This window comes from Anomalospiza imberbis, unplaced genomic scaffold (assembly GCF_031753505.1).
Source record: "Anomalospiza imberbis isolate Cuckoo-Finch-1a 21T00152 unplaced genomic scaffold, ASM3175350v1 scaffold_492, whole genome shotgun sequence".
NCBI lineage: Eukaryota > Metazoa > Chordata > Aves > Passeriformes > Viduidae > Anomalospiza > Anomalospiza imberbis.
In genome coordinates, this window is record NW_027100101.1 from 1 (window position 1) to 27,975 (window position 27,975).

Genomic DNA, 27,975 nt, shown 5'->3' on the forward strand with positions numbered 1-27,975 from the left:
GGAAGCCTTTGGAGTTACAAGGAAACAATTCTGCCATTAGTGTTGTTTATTTGTATTTTCATTTAGTCAATGTAATTGTGATAGTCCTTAACTACATGAATTATGAGAATAGCAATTTACAGCAATTAATGAAGTGCTACAGCATGACACAGCAACGCTCTTTACCTCACAAGGCAATACTTTCAATTTCATAAGCTGTGTGCCATATCAAACCAGTTTCACAGTTGTTATCACTAAAAAGATGTCATGTGATATCTCTATAACCATCTTGAGGGACGTAACAGTCCCAGAGCCAAGGATTAAAAATCAACTATTACATTTTTTTCTACAACTGGAGCCTTCCTTTCAAGACATATTTCATTATTGCCAGTAGGTCTCCAGAGAAAGAGGGGGAAAGAAAACGAAAGGCTGTAAATAGTTAATAGAACACTTCATTTTTGCTTTTAAGTGAGACTATTAAACAAAGCTACCATATTTCGGAGCCCTCTGTTCATGCTCCACGTTGTGGCCCCTCGAGCGAGGGTTAGGGAGTGTTTACAATACGCTGGAAACTTTGACTGGGTTTGCTCTAAAAGGTTTCAGGTGCTCAAGCACCAAGTGGAGAACGGCTGCTAGGCTTTCCACTGATTCTTAAAGGAGAAAAAAAAAAACACAAAAGCCAAACCAAAACCCACCATACCAAAAAAACACACGCGGTTTTAAAGAGTAAGACTATATCCCAACTCCTCAGCCACATCACATTGCCATTGTTTTTAAATCACAGACGCGGCTTTTTTCATCATATTGCAATGGCTGTAACGAGACAACCCTCAACATTTAATAAAAGATAATGATGAACACAATGAACATGAGTATAAACTCTTAACAATGCTCTTCTATTGCAACACTTGGAAGTAAAGACAATGCCTGCTCATATTCCTTTAATTATTTCCGGCTTTAAATAGTAATAGCTTTTCCATTCTGACAAGAATTGTCTCCACACACAAATACTCCATTTTCAAGGAAAAATGGAATTAACTGCAGGAAAACAGCTACACTTAGGCAATTACCCGGAAAATTGTAATGATTAAGCTGTACAATCAAAAACGTATCAGCAGCTCTAGGAAATCCTTTTGGCCAATACTGATCAAAGGCCCAGCAAGGAGTCAAAAATTCAAGTGCTGTTCAGCTGTAGCCAAGCTACTTAGCAGGTGCTGCCCTGACAGGGCAGCTCTCCCCCATCCCTCCCTCTCCCTTTGCTCCCAAAAGAAGTGCTCAGGAGGAAGCAGAAGCCGGGGTGGCTACAGGGCCAGCCCTGTCTGGTGTCTTCAGTAACTACAGGCAGGGCTGTAAAACAAACACTTACTGTTCTAACTTCAGGTCTTCTTCTCTCGTCTTGTCTTGTCCTTATGTGGCAGAGAAGTCAATTCTTCTCATCCCCTGCAGATCCCTGAAAAACCACAGAGAGAAAGCTGGTCAGAGAGAGATGCCTAAAGCAATTCCAAAGCCAGGCTTTCCTAAATTTCCAGAGAAAATGTTCATTTCTCCCAGGCATAGTCTATGCAACAGGCTCTCCCGCTCTTGCCTTCTTTCCTAGCACTCCCTCCAATAATCGAAATGGAACCTTGGCTTCTCACCTGGCAGCTCACAGTGCTTTGTATCATTAAACTTTTCCCAAGCACAGAAAAATTCAGCAGCAGGTTTCCTTGTTCAATGGCTGAGAGTGCAGTGAGGACTGGAAGCAGGAAAATTATCAGGAAAAAGCAAGCAATTAGAAGACAGCTAATCAGTGTGCACAGTCTGGCCTAACATATAGCCCTGCCCCCGCCCCCCCAAACATCCTCGACCCCATACCTCCAGCTGTCAGTAAAGAGCCAAATTTTTAAAAACAGCCAGTAAAATCTGATTTTTTTAACCCATAAATGCAACAATTTTGTCAGCATGCTATAAAACCCGAGGCCCAGGTTGCAGCCACACCCACAGTTATTTATAAATAAATCAAAATTTCTTTTTATAAACACACTCCTTTTTATAAACACACTGCAGTTGCCTACAGTCAGAAATGGTCACTTATCTGAGAGGATGCTTCTGAAGTGAATCCCACAGCACGCCTGGGTTGCAGGAATCCTCCCACCAGCTCTCCTGGGTACCAGTGTTGATGCCCTGGGATTGCTCCTTGTGGTCTTCCTCCACTTTCCTGTGCTTGGCAAACAAAGGATCCTGGCTGTCCTGGCTTGTAAAATAAGCATGTATTCTATTTTGCCATCTATCGGGAGTTAGGCAGTTTTTCTTATCTCTTTCAAGAACAATGACACTGCCAGGAAGATAATCTCCTGTTAATGGGCTATTGAATTACTCACTGTGGCTGGTAAGACTAGTTACATCATCCCATTGTGAGATGCTCCACCCAGAGGGAGGAGCCAAGCATCCCTGCCACCATAAAACAAGCATTTCTGAGGCAACAGACAGCCTTCTTCGCCGGATTTCCCAGAGGAATCAGGAACCAGGCCCAGCTGCTCCTTCGCCGCATCTTCAGAAAGGACCTACACCCTTCTGCAGATTGCCGCTCCAGGAGGAGCAGCCACCATCTGGCTGGACTACTATCAACACCCTGACTTCTCAGGGTGTCAGGTTTTTTTCTCACTCTGCCAGTGGTTTTTGTTTATTTTTGCTTGTGCTAAATTGCATTGTTATTTAGTTTTTTTCCTTCCTAGTAAAAAACTGTTATTCCCATTCTCATATCTTTGCCTGAGAGCCCTTTTAATTCTGAAATTGTGATAATTCGGAAGGAGGGGGTTTACCTTTTCCATTTCACAGGAGTCTTTTGCCTTCCTTCACAGACTCCTGTCTTTTCAAACTAAGACAGATTTTGGCGCCCAACGTGGGGCTCGAGGGCATTGAGAAAAAAAGGGATTAACAGTTCTTAGGTAATTTAATTTTTAAGTACCACCATGTGGTCTAGTTTTCCCTGGTTTGGGTGGCATGTGATTGCAAGTGTATACTTCCCATTTACAGGCCCTTATCTAAATATGGGTCCTATAACTAAGGCTACTGTGTCTGTTATCAAGTTTGTCCTCTGGGTGAAGGATTCATGGATCTTTAATTTCCTCTGGATGGCAGGTACATGGATTCAGAGCTATCACACACTAACTGCATGTTTTTGGAATTACTTTAATAATGGTACCTACTGTGAGGAAATGACACGGGGGGAAACTTTCTCCCAACCTTTTAACCATCTTTTTGGGGTTAAGGAGATGCAGGAGATGCAAGAGATGCTGAAGGAGTGCATTTCACCAGCTGGTGAGAAACCCGCCCTTTGCATTGAAGAGGGACAGTCTAATAGTACAGCTGTGGAACCCACAAATGTTACAACTGTCCAGGTTCCAGCTGAACCACAAAGGCAGTCACAGCCAGCAGCAGTTGCCCCGGTAGAAACAAGGAGGTCTAAGATGAAAGCAGAGCACCCAGATAGGGGAGGGCCCTCACAACCCACAGGGGAGCCAGAGGTTGCAATCATCACCGAGTCCCTGACGTACGAAAGTCTCCGTAATCTGCACAAAGACATTGTGCGACGAGGGCGTGAGGCTTATACTACCTGGTTACTCCGGGTCTGGGACCTTATGGGTACAGGCGTGCAGCTGGACGGTGGTGAGGCAAGGAACTTGGGACCCTTAACCCAGGACTCAGGTATGAATCAGATTTTTGTAAGGGAGCCAGGATCCCTTTCTCTCTGGGAGCGGCTTTTAATGAGTGTCAGAGAGAGGTTTGTCCACAGGGAGAGAATGCAGGAGCACCACCATAGAATGTGCTGGAAGACCCTGGAGGAAGGGATCCAACAGCTGAGGGAAGTGGCAGTATTAGAGGTACTCTTTGGGAGGGATGGACAACATAATAATGACCCCGACAAGGTCAGGTGCACAGGGCAAATGCTGTGGAGTCTGGCAAATCTTGGGCCATCTCAGTACACCACTTTCATTGCAACAATTGATGCTGACACTAACCGAGAGACAGTGGGCTCTGTTGCCAACAAACTTAGGAATTATGAGAGTATGATTAATGGCCCAATGCAGGCTCATATCTCAGCTGTGATTAAGGAGTTCAAAGAAGAGATGAGGGAGGAAATGAGGAAGGTTAATGCAGCACCCATACGAGTCACAGACCCCAAAGTCAGACCCCAACATTCCCCAGCTAGAGAGAGAGGGTACACCCCAAGGGCTAATCAGTGGTTCTTCCTGCGTGACCACGGGGAAGACATGGGGAGGTGGGATGGGAAACCCACTTCTGTCCTGGCAGCACGGGTCCGTCAACTCAAGGAGGGAAACTCTAACTGGGGGAGTTCCACCAAGGTGAAGGTAGCCTCAACCTCCCATGACCAAGCTTTTGGGTACGATCTGTCAGATCCCCTTGAAGGGACCTCTAGTATGTATACCCAGGAGAGGAATAATAACCAGTGTTAGAGGGGCCCTGCCTCTAGCCAGGGAGAGGCACGGGAAAACCGGATCTTCTGGGCGGTGTGGATCCGATGGCCTGGCACATCAGAGCCACAAAAATACGATGCCTTAGTTGATACTGGTGCCCAGTGTACCCTGATACCATCGGGACATGTGGGGGCAGAGCCTGTTTCCATTGCTGGTGTGACAGGGGGATCACAGCAATTGACCCTGGTGGAAGCTGAGGTGAGCCTTCAGGCACCTCTGCCACAGGAAGGAGTGGCAGAAACATCCTATTGTGACTGGCCCAGAGGCCCCGTGTATTCTGGGCATAGACTTCCTCCGGAACGGCTATTACAAAGACCCGAAGGGACTCAGGTGGGCTTTTGGCATAGCTGCTGTAAAGGCAGAGGACATCAAGCAATTGAACACCTTGCCTGGACTGTCAGAAAACCCGTCTGCAGTAGGACTCCTGAGGGTAGAAGAGCAACTCGTGCCAATTGCGACCTCAACAGTGCACCGCCGGCAGTATCGGACGGATCGAGATGCCGTGATCCCCATCCACAGGATGATTCGTGAGCTGGAGAGCCAAGGGGTGGTTAGCAAAACCCACTCACCCTTCAACAGCCCCATCTGGCCTGTGCGCAAATCTGACGGAGAATGGAGATTGACTGTGGACTATCGTGGCTTAAATGAAGTGACTCCACCGCTGAGCGCCGCTGTACCGGATATGCTGGAACTCCAGTACGAGCTGGAGTCCAAGGCAGCGAAGTGGTATGCCACTATTGATATTGCTAATGTGTTTTTTTCCATTCCTCTGGCAGCAGAATGCAGGCCTCAGTTTGCTTTCACCTGGAGGGGCGTGCAGTACTCCTGGAACCGACTACCCCAGGGGTGGAAACACAGTCCCACTATCTGCCATGGACTGATCCAGACTGCACTAGAAAAGGGTGAGGCTCCAGAACACCTGCAGTACATCGATGATATCATTGTGTGGGGGAGCACAGCGGCAGAAGTGTTTGAGAGAGGTAAGAGGATCATCCAGATACTGCTAGAAGCTGGCTTCGCCATCAAGAAAAGCAAAGTCAAGGGACCTGCCTGAGAAATCCAGTTCCTGGGAGTGAAATGGCAAGACGGACGGCGCCAGATTCCCACTGAGGTCATCAACAAGATCACCGCTATGTCCCCACCAACCAGCAAGAAGAAAACACAAGCTTTCCTAGGTGCCATAGGTTTTTGGAGGATGCACATTCCCGAGTATAGCCAGATTGTGAGCCCTCTTTACCTGGTTACCCGCAAAAAGAACGATTTCCACTGGGGCCCTGAGCAGCAACAAGCCTTCACCCAGATCAAGCAGGAGATCGCTCATGCTGTAGCCCTTGGCCCAGTCAGAACGGGACCAGAGGTCAAGAATGTGCTCTACTCTGCAGCCGGGAACAATGGCCTGTCCTGGAGCCTTTGGCAGAAGGTGCCTGGTGAGACTCGAGGTCGACCATTGGGATTCTGGAGCCGAAGTTTCAAAGGGTCCGAAGCCAACTACACCCCAACAGAGAAGGAAATCTTGGCTGCCTATGAAGGAGTTCAAGCCGCCTCGGAGGTGATTGGCACGGAAGCACAACTCCTCCTGGCACCCCGACTACCAGTGCTGGGGTGGATGTTCAAAGGAAAGGTTCCTACTACCCACCACGCCACCGACGCCACATGGAGCAAATGGATTGCTCTCATCACACAGCGCGCCCGTATTGGAAACCCGAATCGCCCTGGGATTTTAGAGATAATTACGAACTGGCCAGAAGGTGAAAACTTTAGTCTCACTGACGATGAGGAGCAGGTACAAGCGACAAGAGCTGAAGAAGCTCCACCCTATAACCAACTACCAGCAGAGGAAACACGTTACGCTCTTTTCACTGACGGTTCTTGTCACATCGTAGGGATGAACCGGAAGTGGAAAGCAGCCGTATGGAGCCCCACACGACAAGTTGCACAAGCTACCGAAGGAGAAGGTGGATCGAGCCAACTTGCTGAACTCAAGGCCGTTCAGCTGGCCCTGGACATTGCTGAAAGGGAGAGGTGGCCAAAGCTCTACCTTTATACTGATTCATGGATGGTAGCCAATGCTCTATGGGACTGGCTGGGAAGGTGGAGGAAAGCCAACTGGCAACGTGAAGGAAAACCAATCTGGGCTGCTGATATATGGAAAGACATTGCCTCTCGGGTGGAGAAACTAACAGTGAAAGTCCGTCATGTAGATGCCCATGTCCCCAAAAGTCGGGCTAATGAGGAACACCGAAACAACGAGCAGGTAGATCAGGCAGCGAGAATAGAAGTGTCAAAGATAGACTTAGATTGGCACCATAAGGGGGAGTTGTTCCTGGCTCGATGGGCTCACGATGCCTCGGGTCATCAGGGCAGAGATGCCACCTACAAGTGGGCACGAGACCGAGGGGTGGATCTAACCATGGACAGTATTTCTCAGGTTATCCACGACTGTGAGACATGTGCTGCCATCAAACAGGCCAAGCGGGTAAAGCCCCTGTGGTATGGGGGGCGGTGGTCCAAGTACAATTATGGGAAGGCCTGGCAGATTGACTACATCACACTGCCCCAGACACGCCAAGGCAAGTGCTACATGCTGACCATGGTGGAAGCCACCACTGGATGGCTAGAGACCTACCCTGTACCTCATGCCACTGCCCGGAACACCATCTTAGGCCTGGAAAAGCAAGTCCTGTGGAGACATGGCACACCTGAGAGAATTGAATCTGACAACGGCACCCATTTCAAGAACGGCCTTATCAACACCTGGGCCAGAGAACATGGTATCGAATGGATATATCATATCCCCTATCATGCTCCAGCTGCCGGCAAAGTTGAACGGTGCAACGGACTCCTTAAGACTACCCTGAAGGCACTTGGTGGGGGAACATTTAGAAACTGGGAAAATAACCTGGCAAAAGCAACCTGGATGGTCAACACCCGAGGATCCATCAATCGAGCTGGCCCTGCCCAGTCTGAACCCTTGCACACAGTAGATGGAGATAAAGTCCCTGTGGTACATATGAAGGGTATTTTAGGGAAAACTGTTTGGATTAATCCCACCTCAGACAGAGACAAACCCATCCGTGGGATTGTTTTTGCTCAAGGACCTGGTTACACTTGGCGGGTAATGCAGAAAGATGGGGAAACCCGTTGTGTACCACAGGGAAACCTGGTCTTAAGTGAGAACTGAGTATAAGATTTCATTGTGACACAGATGGAAATAGAATAAGGGGTGGATAATGTCCTGGCTTGTAAAATAAGCATGTATTCTATTTTTGCCATCTATCGGGAGTTAGGCAGTTTTTCTTATCTCTTTCAAGAACAATGACACTGCCAGGAAGATAATCTCCTGTTAATGGGCTATTGAATTACTCACTGTGGCTGGTAAGACTAGTTACATCATCCCATTGTGAGATGCTCCACCCAGAGGGAGGAGCCAAGCATCCCTGCCACCATAAAACAAGCATTTCTGAGGCAACAGACAGCCTTCTTCGCCGGATTTCCCAGAGGAATCAGGAACCAGGCCCAGCTGCTCCTTCGCCGCATCTTCAGAAAGGACCTACACCCTTCTGCAGATTGCCGCTCCAGGAGGAGCAGCCACCATCTGGCCGGACTACTATCAACACCCTGACTTCTCAGGGTGTCAGGTTTTTTTCTCACTCTGCCAGTGGTTTTTGTTTTTTTTTTTTTGCTTGTGCTAAATTGCATTGCTATTTAGTTTTTTTCCTTCCTAGTAAAAAACTGTTATTCCCATTCTCATATCTTTGCCTGAGAGCCCTTTTAATTCTGAAATTGTGATAATTCGGAAGGAGGGGGTTTACCTTTTCCATTTCACAGGAGGCTTTTGCCTTCCTTCACAGACTCCTGTCTTTTCAAAGCAAGACACTGGCTCATGGCAGGGTTATCCACGGCAGGCAGGTCCAGGTCATCAGTCGCAGTTCTGGGTCTCTTTTGGGTCGTCGTGGTCAAATTTGGTGCACGTTGTGCAGCAGTCATGGCCGGCAGCGCTGGCAGCACCACATTTTTCCTCTCAGTTTGGAATGAATCTTCTGATGCTCTGGACCAGAGAAGCAAATTCATGATCATGGTGTACATATAACCTAGGCATTTCTTAAAAGCTTGCCTATATCCTGCCATTCATGCCAACGTCTCAACTAGACATCACTGCCAAAGCTGAGCGGCTCCAAATAAGAGGGAGTTTGAATTGGCAGAGACTTTCACATTCAATAACAGTGGCCTAGCAGATTTCTGATCATCTGAAATCAGGATGACCTGGGAATTCTGGCAGCAAGAAGCAGCCCCAAATAGCTCTCAACCTTGTTTCACCACTGCTCATTTCCATCATTTTTAGCCAGCTTCGCAAAGTTTCCAAGAACACACCAAGTAGTGAATCCCAGCTCATGGACTGCAGCATCAGAAGAGCAGGAAATGAAGTTAAACCCAGGGAGAAGGCTCAGGGGTGAGGCTGTACTTCTTGCCTAACTCTGCTGGGCATGGGATGGTCCGCTCACCTCTTTCAGCACCCACTTTTCCCGTGTTTTGGTCCCTACTCACTGCACACGTGCTCTCCAGCTGCTCTGCCTTGGCTCAGCTGATGCTGCACCAAGGATGATTTGACACAGAGCACAGCCATTTCTTCCAGGCCAGGACTTTGGCTCATTCGATGTCTAAGGCATGTGTCAACCTGCAGCTGGGAATTCCGTATTGATGGCTTCTTTTCCTGGCAGCATGGAAAACTTGAGGCTTCCAGCCTGAATAGCTAAGCAGATGCTGTGCAGAGTGACTTAACCCACAGGGGATAACCATGCAGGGGCTCGCTTTGCCTTCCCAGCGACACTGAACAGCTCTGTCCTCTCTTCCCCAAAGCAGAACCTTCACTCTCCTGTGTCACCCCAGTCTCTTTAAGGCATCTTTCCAAATTAACTGTGAATTGCCTTAAAAATACAGCACACGTGAAGCTCCGATGTATCTCTTGTCCTTCTGTGCCAGCTTTTACCTCTTCTCCCAGCACCTGAGCAAAGCTGTTTGTAAAGCCAACCTTCTTGTTCCGGTCTTTAAGAATCCCTCAACTCCAACAGAGAGCCTTGTACTGCCTGCACTGGCAGACTTCCTGGCAGGGCCCAATTAGGGAGTGTCAGCGTGCAGAAAGGAACAGGAATGTGGCATCTTCCTTGAAGTGTGTTTAAAAAGGAGCGTCAAAAAAATCCCATCCAAACAAAAAAAAAAAAAAAAAAAAAAAAAAAAAAAAGGGTAAGTCAAACTGTGTTCCCCTGCAGTTTGCAAAGTCTGGAGCCAAGAAACAGAATTTGTGGACAACTCCAGAGCATTTCTATTCTCAGGTAGAATGAGGACACCTGCCTTGAAGTTGGCTGAAAACAGATGAAGAGTCTGCTCTATCTTGCACGAGCTCCATGTGTGGGTGCTTTCCTTGTGCCAGAATCAAATCCTGGCCAGAATCAAAGCAACCTTGCAGAGCCGGTCCATTAGCTGGGCTTAGTTTGAAGTTTGTGCTCTCTGCTTTAGTCCTTCAGAAAAGCTCCTGTGCCTGAAGGCCTGAACCTTTTTCTGTGTTCAAATGTTGTGTGTAATAAGTAGTAGGATGTCTTTCCAGGAGCCCAAGTGATGATGGTCAAGTGCTTTGCCAAGCAAAAGCTCGATCTTGGCAGGAGGATCCAGCCTGGAGCCAGCCCAAGTTACCTGACTGTTCTGCACTGGAAGCCAAATAACAACTGAACCTTGCAAGGGTTGCATTTTGGTCAAAGTTGTTCTGTTTTTTGTTTTTGTTTTTTTTTTTTTTATCTTTCAGAAAAATGAGTCTGATTTTATTTGGGTGAATGACAAATATTCCTCCTTCTCTAGAACTGAACTGGGAATTTCTCTAGGATTGGGAACTTTTATTTCTAACTGTTTTTTCTTAACTAATGACACATTTTGCTCAACTCTTTCACATGCAGAGACAGCCTGTGCCTGTGCAGGCCAAGCTTCGCTGCTGCAATAGCAACTAAAGGAAATTGATTTTCAATGAAGGGAGCACACTGCAGAAACAGACTTTCTTAACCATATTCAATAAAAGTTAGCAATGGAAACGGTGTTTCCTGACTGCCAGAGAAGCCAGACATTGATCTTGCAGGAGGTGACTGGTGGTTTCAGCTCTTGCTCTGCCTGGTCTCTGTTCCTTACTGCCCTTCAGATGGAACTGTTATTCCTTATTAGCATTTCATTATGAATGGACTTGAAAGACATTTCTAGAGCTGTTGGTCAGCAAATGTTTGCTGAGCGCATGCTTGTTTGGTATCAAGGAGTAAAATACCCAAACAAACTCACAGTGCTTCCCTCTTTCTTGTTTCAGCCCATCGTGCACATGTATGAGCAGTCCACTGAAGGAATACTGGAGGTGGGTGCTCTTCAATACCAGATCTCCATGGGAAAGCCAGTACAAATCCATGGGGAGGTGGATCCCTCTGACTCTGGGAAGGGTGAAACTGCCTCTGTGTCCATCAGCAAAACTCCTGTGAGCTTCTTCTCTCCTTCTCTTTCCAGGAAATGAGCAGCCCTCTGTCATCTCTCCTGCCACTTTTTCGGACACCTGCTAGAACAGAGACTTCCGAATTTCCATTGCAGGCAAAGGTAACCCTGCCCATTTTGGCCAGGGCTTCTGATAAATTACAAGAGATCTCTCTGCTGAGCAGAACTTCAGTCTTGGCAGAAGGAGCCTGCCTGGAGGCCAGCCTAAGTTCCTTGACCATAAACAGTGTTGAGAGTTAGAAACCAAGCAGAAACTGCACCTTGTGTGGGGTTCCATCATACCCAGGTGTTTTTGGTTTTTTTTTTTTTTACAAGAAAGAGTCTGATTTTATTTGTGTGAATGACAAATATTCTTGTCACTTGTGAACTGTCTTAGGAGAATTGGGAACTCTTATTTCTAACTGTTTTTTTTTAACTCCTGAGGCTTTATGCACAACTCTTACATGCAGAGGCAGCCTGTGCCTTTGCAGGCAAGGCTCAACTGCTTCAACAGCATCTTAAGGAAAATGCAGTTCCATAAAGGGAGCAGACTACAAGAACATACCTTATTAAAAATAGTGATAATAAGGATATGATAATGATGGTAATAATAATAATAGTGATAATATTAATAATAAATAAAAATAGTAATAGTAACAAAGAGAAGTAGGAGTAGAAATGGAAACAGTGCTCCCTGACTGCCAGATTCCAAAGGGAAGACAGACACCTCAGAGGAGGAGTTGACATTGCTGGGTTCAGCTCTCTCCATGCCTGGTCTCCATTATTAACTCCCCTTTAGATAGGCTTTTCATCCTTACTTTAATTATATTCTTAGTACACTTGCAATGTATTTACAGAGCTGTTGGTAAGCGAAGGTTTGCTGAGTTCTTGCCGATTAGTAAAAAACCCAAACAAACCCCTTCTGTTTCCCTTGTTCTTGTTTCAGGCAAAGAAGCCCTCTGATGTGCCACTGATTGAAGACATTTTGAGGGTAAGTGCTCTTAAATAGAAGATCTCTGTGCTTGCTTATGTTTTGCATACGTTAACGAAATGAGTGGGGACAAAAATACATTTTGAGAGCTGCTTCTCTCCCTCTCTTTCCAGGAAATGAGCAGCTCACTGTCACCTCTTCAGACGCCAGCTACAGCAGAGACTTCCAAACTTCCATCGGCAACAAAGGTGACCCAGCCCATTTATGCCAGGGCTTCTGATTAAATACAAGAGATCTTTCTGCTTAGCAGAAATCCAGCTCAGAGTTTTGGCAGCTCTTGGAATGCTTTAGAAATATTTATTCAAAAGTGCACATGCCCGTAACGTGCCGTTAACACAGTCTTGGTGTCAGTAGCTGTGTTGTTTAGCTACATGCTAAGCTACTTTGTCCTTTTATTCTAGGAATCTCAACCTGATGGATCTGCAGCACAGAAGCAGAGTAAGTAGAAATGCAAAGAAAACGCAGTTCTTTGTGTGCTGACAGGTAATTTTTTAATGTTATTTGTGGCAGAGACCATAGAATGCTTACACTGATTCAGCAGCGTGATTTCCTTTGCTTTGCTGAACAGGGATGAATTTAGGAATGGCTTAAGAAACTGTAACCAATCATTACCTAGACCTTAAGGTAGCTGTTCAGCAGAGGACCAGCAGTATTTAGTTAGGAAACTCCCACCTGGAGTGATGAACAATCTTGGTGGCATACCCTTCCCTAGAAAAAAGTGACTCTCTCATCTGGTGCTGACAGACCACAGGGTAAAATACGCGACAAGGGAGGCATATAAATGCAACTTTTTAATTTTTGCTTTCCAGAGCAGGCTGGGACAGCTTCAGAAACCTTGCCGAGTTCTCAGCCAAGAGCAGCGTAAGTAACCAGACTCTGTCCTCATCTCTGCTGGGCAGGTACTTAAAAGAACCTGGAATGTACAAAAATTTGGCTTATCAGTCAGATTCTTCTCAGAAAACTTCATTGCAGGGAATTTTCACCAACAGAAACATTATTGTTTTATGAAGGTCTCACTAAATTGTTTAGGTCTGAAAAGACCTTGAAGATCATCAAGTCCTATCGTTAACGCAGCAAGGCCGAGTGCACTCAACCATGTCATGGTGACAATGACTGCGATTCAAACCAAAACAGAATAAAAGCGAAGAGAAAAAACCTCAGTCTTTGTGTACCAGACTGAGGTTTTTGTCTTCTTTTAATCTGTGGTGCTTAACATCTTGTCACACTTTGAACTCCTCAACCTACTGACAATAGATTAAGCTGGTAGAAATGCTAAGGGATACCAGCTGAATCTGATCATTCCTGGATATGGTTTTGATGCCAGGCAGGACAAGTAAAGCTACAGCTACCTAAACTGTGTAGATCTACTGATGACATTTTAAAGTTATTTTGTTGTAAAACTTTCTTCCATTGCCCAAGTAGAAGTTTTCAAAAAAGTGTTGGAGGTATTTTATTTAAAAAGAAACACAAAGAAATATAGTATTTCACATGGACGGTCTAAAAACTTCACTTTATATGCTAAGAATATAGCTAGTTGTAGAGTGGGATAAAGACAACATTTCTATAACCTATGGGAATTGTGTATGTTTGTCTGAATGGGTGTGAGTGGAAGGTTTGATAATTTCCAAGCTTTTTTTTATTCTGGTGCTTGGTATTTTGAGCACGGCAATGTATTCCTCTGGCCTTCTCCCCTCTGCTCCCAGTGCCCAAACACAGGGCTCAGTTTTAGTTTTGAATGCTGCCATGTCAGTGGAATAAGTAAGTAACCTTCCCCCCTGCTGCTTCCTAATTTTGTCTTCTGGTGGCCTGGCAGAGCTCTCCAGTTCCAGCACAAGAGGATGGCACCAGCACAGCCCAGCAGCTCGGAGTCAGAGAGCACCAGGGACTGCCACAGCTCCTCAGTCTGTGACAGAGAGACCAGCTCCTGTGACAGTGAGCAGGATAACCTTCCAAGGGGGCTGGACCTGCCCGCATGTGAGGTGAATTGAGAGACCATGGAGAGGCTGCTTCCACAGCCCCTTGCCCACTGCAGGGCTGGTGTCTTAGGAAGGACGCAGATGTTGTACTTCTCCTCCGTTACCAAATTCTGCCCGGTTTGTCCTGGAAATACTGATTTGCAAGACCCCTCTCACTCCAGTGAAGGCTTAGGCATTTGCCACTGACTGGTTTATGAATTTTATTCATCACATGTGCATCCATGGTGCTCAAGGAGCAAGTTAGTGCCTGTGGCCTGTTAGTTTAGAGTCAGTTCTTCACAGGCCAAAGGCCAGACTTCTGGGCAAGAGTCTCTGGGCTCTGGGGAGCTGTGCTAGGACAGAAAGAGCCAAAAAGGCATCAGTCTTGAATCCTTCTTTTCTCTTTTGTTGGCAGCCTGAGCCATCAGCTTCTAAAAAGTGGCAGCTTGACAACCTAATGACCCAGATAAAGTGAGGAGCAGTACAAAGAGAGGGTCCCATGGAAATTGCCCATGGGCATGGACGTGAGGAGGGTGTGAAGCAGGAGCAGGGCATCAGCAGCAATTCCTGCCAGCACCAGTCCAAGGCAAGGGAGCCTTCTTACAAGAGCTGTGGCCAAGTGGCCATGGATGTCCACAAGACCTTTGCCCAAGTGGCCGAGGACACTCACAAGACCTCTGGCCAAGTGACCGAGCATTTTCACAAGACCTATGGCCAAGTGACAAAGGCTCCTCAGGAATCTCATGGTATGAGCACACCCAGCTCTCTAAAGCCTCTTGTGCACACCAAGGAGGTCTTGCCCAGGAAGATTGTGGGTATCAAAAGGCCCAGCGAGCCCCTGGAGCATGACAAATCCAAGAAAGTCCTGAAGCTGGAGAGTGAGCCTGGTCCGTTGGAGGTCAGAGACCAGTCCTCCAAAGACAAGCTGTTAGTCCAAGAAGCAGAGAAACCAAAACCTGCTTTCTGAAAAGGCCTGAAGCTGGGAGTGCAAAAACCCTCTGAGAACAGGAAGCACGAGGAGCCTGACAAGAGCTTTGCCCACGTGCCCAAGGTTCCTGCCCAGATTTGTGGCCAAGTGGCCAAGCCTGCCCACGAATCTGATGTTACATCCAAGCCCAGCTTTCTGAAGCCTCCTGTGCACACCAAGGAGGCCTTGCCCAAGAATACTCTAGGTATCAAAAGGCCAAGTATGTCCCAGGTACATGACGAATCCAAGAGAGTCTGGAAGGTAGAGAGTGAGGCTGGTCTTTTGCAGGTCACAGACCAGTCTTGCAAGAACCAGCCCCAAGTCAAGAAAACAGTGAAGCCAAAAGCCACCGACAAAAAAGGCCTGAAGCCAGCACTTCACAAGGCCTCTGAGAAGAGAAAGGGCTCCCACCAGGTCAACACCAAAGGCTTTTTGGAGCCCAGTCTCCTGAGACATGCTCAGGAGTATGATGCCTTCATGCCCAGTGGCCACAGGCCTGGGGATTTGCACAAAGGGAAGGTGCCCTTGCCTCCTGGGGAGAAGAAGTTGTTCTCGCCTGCAAGGGAGGCAGACGTGAAGAGGAAAGCCATGAGGAGTCCTGAGGAGTCCCCCAAAAAGAAGGTGAGAGGGGCTAGAGGAAGTGGGTTTGGACAATGACCAAGGTGGTGTTTGAAAAACCCGTGTGGAGTTTCCCCTTCATAGGTTGGCAGTAGAGCCGTGATGCTTCTCCTCTAGAGGGAGTTCCAGTGTGCTGTTTTTTTCTGTTTTCAACCAGAATCGATCAAACTGAGCTGTACTGGTCTGTACTTTAGGTGAACTTCCAAGACCTGAGTGAATTTTTTTCCCTGTTGTTATTCTTGCTGCTAGAGGGAAGACAAGGGGGATACTCCCAGGAAGAAAAAGGAATGAGACAAAAAATCCCAACAAAATAATTTCAGCTTTCAGCAAACAAAGGCTCCAATAAAGTGAAGTGAGTATGCAGTGATGGGATGTCAGAAAGATGTGTCTCTCTTCAGAAGGGAAAGATGAAGAACTGTATCTCCTGTCCAGACACTCAAGAGTTGGCTTCTAACATGATGTGCATTCTGCAGCTACAGCTGCTGCAGATTGGCCTTTACATGCTGGAAGCTATTGTTGGTTGGGGGTTTATGTATAAATTATGAATGGGATGGGATTGCTGTGGAACGCGTGTTAAGTTTCTTTTTTAGCATTAGTCTTATGACATGGTTATGACAATGGGAAGACAGTAGTAGTCTACATTTTTGGTAGCATACAAAGAACTTAATGTTACAACTTTAAGTTGTAACATTAGTTACAAAGTTACATAGTCAAAAGTTTTTTGACTAATCACACAAAACTAGTTACATAGTCAAAAGTTTTTTGACTAATCACACAAAACAAAAGCATATTGATAGTAGTTGTATCTAACTACTAGAAGTACATGCATTTTTTGTTAAAAGAGTGTTTCCTTATTTTGAATGTAATACTTGTTTGTAAGCTTTAAAACACAATGCACAGAGCTCTATTGTTAAGCTTGGAACTTCTTAATATCTTGCTAGATGTACTTTTCTGTAGCTTAGGGAGTTATTCTAGACAAGTGTTAATATACAGACTATTGTTCTATTTGTCTTTGTTTTTCTACTTCTTATATAATTTTTCTGGTGATAAATCTTACGGCTATTGCTTAGCTCTAATTGTAGTTTTGTTGTCTCTGAGGTCTGCTTTTTGTAGCTTCCCTAAAACTCTCTGATTTTGACAATTCCCACAGAAGCAACGAGTGCAGAAAGCCACTCTGAAGGTGTAGGTGAGTAAGGGTAGGGAGCCCTTCGCTTCTGACATCCTTTGAAAGCACAGAGGTGTCGGGGCTGATGACTGGCTGGGGGAAGGGATGTTCCAATTGCAGTAGGAATGGAAGAGCTTTAATTCTGGAGTTCCTTCCTCCCTTTTCCTCAGGGAAAATGAGCAGCTCTCTTACTCATGTGCTGGCTTTTGGAGTGGGATGGGTAGGAGGTAGTTTTGGGCAGAGAGGAGTCTGGATCGGGTCGAGGATGGTGCTGTGCTCTGTGTCAAATCATCCTTGGTGCAGCATCAGCTGAGCCAAGGCAGAGCAGCTGGAGAGCACGTGTGCAGTGAGTAGGGACCAAAACACGGGAAAAGTGGGTGCTGAAAGAGGTGAGCGGACCGTCCCATGCCCAGCAGAGTTAGGCAAGAAGTGCAGCCTCACCCCTGAGCCTTCTCCCTGGGTTTAACTTCATTTCCTGCTCTTCTGATGCTGTAGTCCATGAGCTGGGATTCACTACTCGGAGTGTTCTTGGAAACTTTGCGAAGCTGGCTAAAAATGATGGAAATGAGCAGTGGTGAAACAAGGTTGAGAGCTATTTGGGGCTGCTTCTTGCTGCCAGAATTCCCAGGTCATCCTGATTTCAGATGATCAGAAATCTGCTAGGCCACTGTTATTGAATGTGAAAGTCTCTGCCAATTCAAACTCCCTCTTATTTGGAGCCGCTCAGCTTTGGCAGTGATGTCTAGTTGAGACGTTGGCATGAATGGCAGGATATAGGCAAGCTTTTAAGAAATGCCTAGGTTATATGTACACCATGATCATGAATTTGCTTCTCTGGTCCAGAGCATCAGAAGATTCATTCCAAACTGAGAGGAAAAATGTGGTGCTGCCAGCGCTGCCAGCCATGACTGCTGCACAACGTGCACCAAATTTGACCACGACGACCCAAAAGAGACCCAGAACTGCGACTGATGACCTGGACCTGCCTGCTGTGGATAACCCTGCCATGAGCCAGGATCCTTTGTTTGCCAAGCACAGGAAAGTGGAGGAAGACCACAAGGAGCAATCCCAGGGCATCAACACTGGTACCCAGGAGAGCTGGTGGGAGGATTCCTGCAACCCAGGCGTGCTGTGGGATTCACTTCAGAAGCATCCTCTCAGATAAGTGACCATTTCTGACTGTAGGCAACTGCAGTGTGTTTATAAAAAGGAGTGTGTTTATAAAAAGAAATTTTGATTTATTTATAAATAACTGTGGGTGTGGCTGCAACCTGGGCCTCGGGTTTTATAGCATGCTGACAAAATTGTTGCATTTATGGGTTAAAAAAATCAGATTTTACTGGCTGTTTTTAAAAATTTGGCTCTTTACTGACAGCTGGAGGTATGGGGTCGAGGATGTTTTGGGGGGGGGCGGGGGCAGGGCTATATGTTAGGCCAGACTGTGCACACTGATTAGCTGTCTTCTAATTGCTTGCTTTTTCCTGATAATTTTCCTGCTTCCAGTCCTCACTGCACTCTCAGCCATTGAACAAGGAAACCTGCTGCTGAATTTTTCTGTGCTTGGGAAAAGTTTAATGGTACAAAGCACTGTGAGCTGCCAGGTGAGAAGCCAAGGTTCCATTTCGATTATTGGAGGGAGTGCTAGGAAAGAAGGCAAGAGTGGGAGAGCCCGTTACATAGACTATGCCTGGGAGAAATGAACATTTTCTCTGGAAATTTAGGAAAGCCTGGCTTTGGAATTGCTTTAGGCATCTCTCTCTGACCAGCTTTCTCTCTGTGGTTTTTCAGGGATCTGCAGGGGATGAGAAGAATTGACTTCTCTGCCACATAAGGACAAGACAAGACGAGAGAAGAAGACCTGAAGTTAGAACAGTAAGTGTTTGTTTTACAGCCCTGCCTGTAGTTACTGAAGACACCAGACAGGGCTGGCCCTGTAGCCACCCCGGCTTCTGCTTCCTCCTGAGCACTTGGTTTTCATGATGGTGAGGAGGCAGCAAAGATGCAGCGTTTGTTTGCTTCCAGATGTGTCCTCTGAGCTTAGTGTGAGTGTCCATTCTTAGGCTTCCCTGCAGCATGGGGAGGTGCAACTAGAAGCAGGCAACTGTGCAGCTCTGGCTGTTCCTGGGAGTGGCAGCAGGGCCAATGAGAAACATTCGCTTGACAGGCAAGACTTAACATGGGCCAAGAATTGCTCAGACATTTTCTTCCCCTGCACATCTATTCAGTTACTTATTAGAATTACTAATCCCATTATTAATCTTAAAATTAACCACAACCCCCTGCTCTAAAACAATCAAAAGACCAGTAGTATAGAGTTTTATTAAACTATGTCCACAAATAAACATTTTCCATTTCAACTGAGGGAGGCATATTTGGTTTCATATTAGAAATCTCTACATTATTTTCAACACCCTGAATCAAAAAAAAAAAAAAAAAAAAAAAAGAAAAAAAAATAAGCAAAACAAAGTGCCATAGGACATGGAAGCGGCCCTGGGGAAAATACAATATCAAAGAATATTCTCATTTAGAGGGGACCCACAGGAGTAGAAGCAGCCTGTACTAGGAGACACTTTGAAAACCATATAGGAACATATAGGTATATATGTATAGAACCATATAGGTATTAACCACTTGCTGTGGGGGAAACAGCAGATGATTTTTAGCCTGTTGAACATCCCCCAGGGCTCCTCAATCCCAGGAGGTGACCCATGCCCAGTTTTGGCCAAAGGATTGGCCCACAGGAAGCACAAGGCTGGGACTGAGCTGCCAACATTGTTTTAATTCATGGCCCTTGGAGCATCACCAGCACTTTGGGCTAGTAAAACTTGAGTTTTTCACATCCTTACCCCAACTCCAAGCTGCACCTAAGCTCAAATACAGCCAAGGAATAGCTGAAATAACTGAGGATGTCCTCAGCTCCTGCAAGAGCTCCTCAGGTTCCAAATCCCCAGCAGCTCACAGATCCTGCCTGGAGAGAATTTCCTCTGCACCCACGTGGGGCTGCAAAGCCAGACTGGTTTTATTAACATAAGTAAGTGCAAACTGACACATTATTTGAAAGATGCGGAAAAAACTAATACAACTTCATTATCAACAAATCAGATGGTAAAATACTAAAAGATTAAGTGCAGTTGATAACAGTTCAGTCTCCCCAAAATTATAAATAATAGCCAGTGTAAAGAAAATGTGCACCCATGAGCAACAGGCTCACTTTTTAATATCTTCATTAATGTCTGCAGGGAGATCAAGCACCATTATTTGCATTCACAAATAGCACCACAGGGTTAAAAATGAAAATGATTGAAGCAATGCTGTTAAGAAATGAGAACCAGACAAGAGCCAAATTATGACAAAATATGGAATTAAAAAGATGGCTTTCAGCAGAGCAAGGGCTGATATGATTAAAATTAAAGCTCAATCATGTGGCTCATCTTTCAGCACACTTTACTCATGTAAAGTTGGAGAAGTTTGCCTGGGTTTTTTAGGGTTTAGTGGGTTTTTAACCAACTGGAATTCATCTGAAGTGTCTGTTGAAGAAGCATTCACAGGTGGGTTTTTTTTGTTGTCTCTTGTCTCCTCTTTCTTTTTCAAGTGTGTGCCTAAACACCCCTCCCCGTTCTGCAGCACCTGGGCACACGCTGCCTCTTCTCCATCCCAGAACTTCCAGGTTTTATCCTTCAGAGTGTATTCATAAGTCATGGGGATGGTGGATAAGGTGAATGCTGAGGTTTTGCCAGTGGCAGAACAACTGTTTTAATTATTTATTCAATCGTTTCCCGAGCCTTTCTTCAGTCTCCAAACAACCTGTAACACACCAACTTTATCTTGTAACACACAATTGCTTATTATTTCAGCTTTATTAAATACTTTTAAAAGCCCAGTTGAATCCTGACCTCATTCTCTCCCTTTTTCCCCAATACCTTGTGTCTTGGAAAAGGCTGATTGCTTGTAGGTCCAGTTTTGTCTAATTTACCAGTTTTGCTTATCCTTACTTTCCTGGGTACATGATAATATTTGGAAAACACTGGCTGTTTTCCAGTGTGGTGCTGACTGCAATGTGAGATTACTGGTGGGTTTTTTTTATTTTAACAACTCGGCCAATCCATTCTTAGATTTGTTGAGAATTCTTGAGTGAGGTCTGGGCTCCTGGGCAGGTGTGACAGGAAGGATTCCCTGCTCCTGGATCCCAGTCCCTGCAGCCATCCCTGCTGGTTTCACTGGGGCTCATTCGTGCAAACAGCAGTAACTGGTGTTTGTTCCTTGGAATTAGAAGTAGAAAATCCTCCTGTATCCACGAGCTCCACATTCTTACTTTGCTTGGGAGTTTCTGGGATGACGCATCCTTCGCACAAAGACATTCGCAAGTCCCCCAAACCCCAGAGTCAGCACGAGCCACTGCAGAAGGTGCCCCATGGAACGTGTCCATCACGTCCCTGCTTAGGTCAGCACAATAAAAAAACAGATTTCCAAATAGCTGTGCTTAGGAAAAAATGCTCAGTGATCAAGACCAAACTAATGTAAAACATAAAAATTGTGTATTTAAATACTGGCATGATTTGAAGACATAGTTTACACTCATTTGCTCTTTCTTCATATCATTATAATAGAGAAAAGCTGCAGGTAGCTTTTATCTTCTTCTTTTTGGAGAAGGAGTGTTTGGGGAATAGGGAAGGGGTAAAACAATGTTATTAGTCCTTCAGAGTCATTAATATGAAGAAAGAAAAGTGCTCCAAGATGACTTGCTTACAGCTGCAGAACATGTCATGGAGTAAACCCCGCCTTCATTAAATGGGTGAGAAAGCATGCTAATTGTTTGGAAGTTCTTATGATCAGTCTAGATGTGCTTCATTGTAATGTGACGCTAAAGTGCCTCAATTATGATGTGTATATTTTGGTGCCAGAAGGGTTTTTTTCTTATGCTAAATTATTAAGTTCTGTCAGCTGCTGGGCTGTCATATAGAGATACAGTAAATCACATTATATTTTGTCATGGATTACACAGAGCAATAAATTTGGGAACAGAGATCAAAATAGTTTCGCAATCACATCTGAGTGTAGGAGGGGTGTTTAACTTGTAGAAAATCTGATTTAGGTGAAACTGTTGCAGTTCTTGTGTGAATTTGAAATGAATTTGAATGTTTGCTTGAAAATGAATAAGGTACAAATCCCCAAAAGAGTTCTCCTGTATTTAGTTCAGAGGAGTTAATTCTGACCTACAGCTGCAGGACAGAGAACAGATAAATAATTAAACATTAGGATTGTTAAGAGTCTTGCAATGCCTTATTTATGTTTTTAATTGCTTTGATGATGGAGCAATATATTCCATTTTCTTTTTAATTGGGCCTTTGCTGGACTTGGGAGGTTTCTCCTCAGCTCGGTAACGCGGTCTGGGCTCGGTAACGCGGTCTGGCTCTGGGAAGTTGTCGCTCCTTTTGGGAAGCTTTGTTGTATTTAAAATACAAAAAGTAATCCAACATAATCTTGCTAAGGAGCACGGATGGCTTCAGATCACAGATTTGTTGGGGGATATGGTTGTGTTTTCAGTGTCTGTCTTTCCAACTGTAGAAGCTTAACTTTTGTTGGGCTCTAATGATGCAGCTTCAAAGTACTGAGTTAACTTTGTGATACTGAGTTAATTTAGTGATACCAAGTTAATTCAGGGGTGCAGAGTTTGTCCTTTGTTCCCACTTTTTCTTCTATTTAATAGCAAAGATTCTGTCTTAAAATTACGCATACGTAGAATATTTTTCTACTCATTGTTCTCTTAATAAATGCTTGTTCTTGCCACAAAAGTCAAAACAGCAATGCAAAATCTAAAAACTACATTCTTATCCCTTTATAATTCTTTCAGGAGCTTTAAAGTCTTTCCTTGGCAAAAAGCAAGGTATGTCAATTTAGCTGATAAATAATGATTTATCAGTGCCTGGCTCTCAGAAATCTCAGATTTCTGAAAGAATCATGTTTTGTTAAGCTCAGATTAAGTAGTCTTTACTTGAGTCAAGTTGTGGGTCACTGTCACATCTTGAGACACTTGCCTTGTGTGGAGGAAGCTTTAGCTTTGACTTGCATCTTCAAAGGTGTTTCACAGCCTGTCTCCTCGTGGTTTTGCTGGGTGTCAGCTCTGTGGGTACCAGAAATGTCTGGGCCTGAGCAATTCTGGAAACTTCTTTACATCAGAGTAGGGGAGAGCCTGAGCTCATGAGAGGAGTGAGGTGCCTGCATTTCTCAGGGATAAAGGCAGCTTGTCAAAGCTCAAATAATTCCTGTTGGCTGCACATTTTCTTTGTTGAAGCTCTGAAAAAGAACATGCCAGCACTTTTGATATAACATCTTAAAATCAATTTATATAACCATCTTTGCTTAGTTGGACAGAAGAGAAGGAAAGCAGGAAATATTGAAATGGTAATCCAGGAATGTGATTTAGAGACTCTAAAGTGGAGAGCGTTGCAATCTCCCCATCTTCACCAGGTTTACCCCATCTTGAGTGTGGAGCTGTGGGAAGGATCGTGCCATAATATAAAACCTGACCCCAAAGTTGGGGAAATAGGAAGATAAAGAGAAATCTCCAGCCCGGGTGCCTGGTGTGATAGATGGCAGATGAGAAGCAGTGACATCTGTGGCAATCATTTGAATCTCTTCATTTGCTCTGTCACCACAAAACACCACACTGATTTCACCAATATCCATCTCACAGATGACTGGTGAGAGTAAATCAAACCAAAATCAGCCGTCTTTGCCTGGGCTGTCCATGATCCCAGCCCTGAGCTTATCACACCCAGCAATCTTTTGGCAAAATGTCCCAGAACAGCTTCAGATTAAACCACAATTCTCTGCCAGCCCTTTGAGTGCCTGAGAAACTCAGTATTGTCTTCTGTAAAGGGTAGTTCAAGCATTAAACAATTGCATGTGGCAAACCCAGGCTGTTAATCTGTTTTTAAATCCTTGTCTTGTATGCAAGGCTGGTATTTTAGGCCAGTTTGTTTGAAATAATGTGCTCGGCTGACAGCAATATTGACTGGAAATCAGCATTCCTGATGCTGGGGAATATTTAGATGCTGAGTAAATCCATTTAGATGAAGGTAATAATTGTGTCCTGGTGCAAGGCTGGTGTAACTTGGGCACCAGCCACCCTGTAGCTGGAGTCCCACAGAAGACTTTCTGGGTGAGTTGAATGAGAGAGTTTTTTCTCCTAAAGATGTTAGTTTAATGAGAAAAAAAAAAAAAGGAAAATATTTGTAGACCTCCAACAGTGAAATATAAAATAGAATATTAATAGGATTTTGGGATTTCTATCATTAATTTTCAAAACCCTTGAAGTCATTTGGTACTTGACTAATTATTCTGTTGACATCATTTTGAGTATTCAACTATTTTTAATGGTCTTTTGGGTGGTTCAGATTACATATTTGAACTGTGTGTGCTATTTTCACTGCTGAACAGAGATCCAGCTTTCATTTTTGTCTGATTGGTGGGGAGAGCAGGAGAAAGAACAGGAGTTTGGTGTAGGAAGTCACCCACTGTCAGTGTTAGAGGCACATAAGGAAAATACATGTTTCAGGCTTTGAGTCCAAATGGAATTTTTATGTGCAATCAGATGAACTTTAAAGATGATCTGCTGATCTCTGAAGTTTAAACAGATATTGTACAGAGAGTTTTAACATACTTAATAACAAAGATTACCACTGTAATAGGTGAGAGAAGCCTCTCTGTTCATCATTGAACAGGAACTCAGACAAAGGAGGAGGCTTTTGTGAATACCAAGAAACCCGAGGATATGCTGACTCCTTAAGTTGATTGTACAACGAGGGTCGGGAGGTGTGTAACCATCTATGGAAAGATTGTTACAGGGTCATAAACCCCCAGCGAGGAAGAGGAGGAGAGCCTTCATCCAGATGACCACCACAGAGCAGAAGGCGACCCCCTAGTAACTGGAGGCGCACGCGCAGAGTACTCCCGGAAAAGCCACAAACGCGGAAGAAGGGGGAGAATAAAGGACCTTGGGAAAAGGGAAACGGGGTGAGCCGTTGGCGGAGCACTGACTCCCTGGCTGCACCCAGCGCTGTTTGCTGGTCATTGCTTGCTGTAATCAATAAATTTTCTAATCAATCTCTAAAGGATTGGACAAATTATTTACCTTAACTTATAACACCACCATCAGCCCTTCTGAAGGTCATTTTCTTCTGACATCTATCAAATTACACAATCTTGAATTTTGGTACAAAGCATAATGCTGTCAAACTTAAAACAGAAATATTCCAGAATGTGGAGTGGTGTGTTGTTTTTTGAGGTAAATGGGCCCCATTTACATTAGTTCATTGATGTTAAATTCCTTGCTGCACATCAGAGAACAGTTGCTTCTTCCCTGGAGCAAGTTTTCTTTCTTCTTCTTCCCCCACCCTTTGATTTTGATTTTTCCCTCCTTTTTTTTTCCTTCTTTTTTTTTTTTTTTTAAGTCTGCTTACACTTCCATCTAACTAATTATTGAGGATCAGCTTATGGATGGCCACTTTTAGCTAGTTGCAGACATTTTGAAAAATGATTCTTTCATACGTACTACCCTAAACAGAAAAGTTCTTTAATCTGCTGCTTCTTTATCAGTGAATGTGGTGGTGTGTGTGTGTGTGTGTGTGTGAGTGTGTGTATATAGCTGGAAGATAGAGAAACATGGAATTATTCAGATTGGAAAAGATCTCTGGGGTCATGGAGTCCAATCATAAACCCAACACTGCCAAGCCCATCACTAAACCCTGATTGTTGTGGTTGGAAGGGGCCTTAAAACTCATCCAGTGCCACCCCTGCCATGGGCACGTACACCTTCCACTGTCCCAGGCTGCTCCAAGCCCTGTCCAGCCTGGCCTTGGGCACTGCCAGCGATCCAGGGGCAGCCACAGCTGCTCTGGGCACCCTGTGCCAGGGCCTGCCCACCCTCACAGGGGTGGATTTTTCCCCAATACCTTACACAACGCACAGATTTGTAATGTTTCGAGGCTTCTGAACAGCTTCGTTTTTTGAGAAATATCCAAGACGTCCCAAATGCTTCCATGGGTGTTGCTGGAGGATGGAATTGTTCACGTGGCTGCCAACCCCAGCATGCAGCTGAGGGAGCAGATGGACTTAGGGTTGTTCAGGGCATGTGCTCCATCGAGTGGAACTGGGACTGGAAGTTCCTTCTGCTGCACCTCATACCTTCAAATAGCTTATAAATACTCGGTAATTAGGGTAGGACACGGTGTGCTCTTGTGATGTGGTCCTGTCATAGATCCTGTGCTCTTTTACTGATGCTGTTCTGTTCCATGAAAGGAGAAAGTGAAAATGGGGCAGTGTTAGAAGAACATCCATTAATTCAGTCTCCACATCTGGAGTGCTAATAACTGTTTTAATTTTTATCTGAAATGTTTTGTTGAAGTCGATGCACTTTTGCTCAGCAACCACAATATGATGCTTTAAGGCTTGTTAAAGAATTACAGTTGGTTTTTAAAACCAATCGACTGCAAAAAGTATATAATCTTTTTAATGCAAAAGTCCTCTGTAATATAAAATAACTGCATGTAAAATCATCATAATCAGATAATTTTAGCTAAAATATGTATTAAGTGTGTGAAACTAAACAGGAGTTTGTTTTTGAATTAGTGGAATTCCTCTGCTGCTTATCCAATTTAAACCTTTTTCATTATAAAAATGGATATTCCAATTGATATTTCTGGCAAGCTTCTGCCAAGTGGGAATTTCAGCAGCCACTTCTCGCACACAGAAAACTGGTTCCAGACCATTAACTCTATTTGTAGTGCTGCCCATTGCTATAAAACGGGCTGGACTTTAATGAACACTGGCCGACCCTCCAAATGTTCACCTTCCACTTGGATTCTTATTCATTATGTTTCTGAAATAGCAGCTAACCCGAAAGGGAGGGAATGCCCTTTAAACAATTCAGAAACAGCTTGTGCTTCCTCCAGCACGTGCACTCAGCAGCCAGTTGAAAAAAAGGAACCAGGAAACTGCTCTGTGTATGTGCACCAGGCCAGTGTGAACCTTCTCATTTATGAAGATAAATGTGATATAAATTCCCGCTGATGTTCCCTGTATACAGCTCTGTGTGTATTTACTCATTCCTTAAAACAAAAAAGAGTAAAAAGTGTAGCGGTGCTACCTCTGCCCCGGGGAAGGTGGTTTATGTCTCCCTTGGTTGCAAAGCAACAGTCTGTATAGAGAGGTACTAAATTAGTTTTAGTTGCAGGTTTTAAGAAAGGAGAAGCTTCATATTTCTGCAGTTAAAAGATGGCAGTGGAAAAGAGGGTGCCCAGGCAGCCCCACGAGTTGGCTCTTTTCAGTGCTGCAAATTGTGGTCTCTGCCTTCATCAGAGCTGCTCGTGTGGTTTGTGATGATGCAAGAGCTGCTGGGTGTTACAGACCTCAGGGAAAAGCTGAAGTCAGCAGGAGCCACAGAATTATGGAATGGTTTGGGTTGGAAGGGATCTTAAAAATCATCTCTTTCCACCTCCTGCTGTGGGCAGGGACACCTTCCACTGTCCCAGGTTGCTCCAAGCTCCATCCAAGCCGGCCTTGGGCACTGCCAGGGATCCAGGGCCAACCACAGCTTCTCTGGGCACCTGTGCCAGAGCCTCACCCCCCTCGCAGGGACCAATTCCTTACCACTATCCCATCTAACCCTGCCCTCCATCAGTGGGAAGCCATTCCCCCTTTTCCTGTCACTGCATGCCCTTGTGAAAAGCCCCTCTCCAGTCTTCCTGTAAGACCCTTTAAGGTACTGGCAGGGACTGTCCATAGTTTTTAGTGCCACAGGGCCAATATAACCAGTTTTAGACAACCAGAGCCCATGAAGCTGTGCTTGTGCTATTTCCAGAGGAAGCTTTGGGAGATCAGTACCTCTGCAATTCAGATGCCGCAAATGTTTGGGACTGTGAAAAAATGTAAGAATTTACGGTTTGTTGGTGACTGGGAGACAAAAATTATAAATATTTTGCTAACTGTAAGTTGTTAAAGCCATTATAAAAAAAAATGTTGCAATTCCTTTTAAGTGAACTGGTAGGATATCCATTCTTTGCCTTGAGTTAGGAATAAAACAATGAAATTCTGAGTATTTTTCTTTTGGATCACCTCTGTCCTGTCTCTCAGAGGTCACCCTGATTCTACTCAGTGTGAACAAACAAATTCTAATTTGTTTATGGAACTCATGAGTGGTTCTTCATTATTTATTGAGATTTCTTCTGTGGGTTCAGGAGGTTATAAAGCAGCATCTATGAAAGATGAGGACTTTTACCCCAGGCAAGTTGAGCGAGAGCAGCTGTAACGTGATCTGTGCAGTGCCT

General features: G+C 44.9%; 3 long non-coding RNA genes across 3 annotated transcripts; all 3 read left to right on the forward strand.

The window, feature by feature from the left end:
• Positions 1–3,307: 3,307 nt before the first annotated feature.
• LOC137466989 (uncharacterized) lies at positions 3,308–6,753 on the forward strand. The gene is made up of 2 exons (XR_010995357.1): positions 3,308–6,240; positions 6,341–6,753. It is a non-coding gene; the product is annotated as an uncharacterized lncRNA (long non-coding RNA).
• Positions 6,754–11,031: 4,278 nt separating this feature from the next.
• Positions 11,032–12,082, forward strand: LOC137466993 (uncharacterized). Its single transcript, XR_010995362.1, has 3 exons — positions 11,032–11,259; positions 11,899–11,943; positions 12,057–12,082. It is a non-coding gene; the product is annotated as an uncharacterized lncRNA (long non-coding RNA).
• A 242-nt stretch (positions 12,083–12,324) lies between these two features.
• LOC137466992 (uncharacterized) lies at positions 12,325–15,268 on the forward strand. The gene is made up of 5 exons (XR_010995361.1): positions 12,325–12,381; positions 12,753–12,804; positions 13,757–13,922; positions 14,314–14,796; positions 15,154–15,268. It is a non-coding gene; the product is annotated as an uncharacterized lncRNA (long non-coding RNA).
• The last annotated feature ends 12,707 nt before the right edge of the window (positions 15,269–27,975 follow it).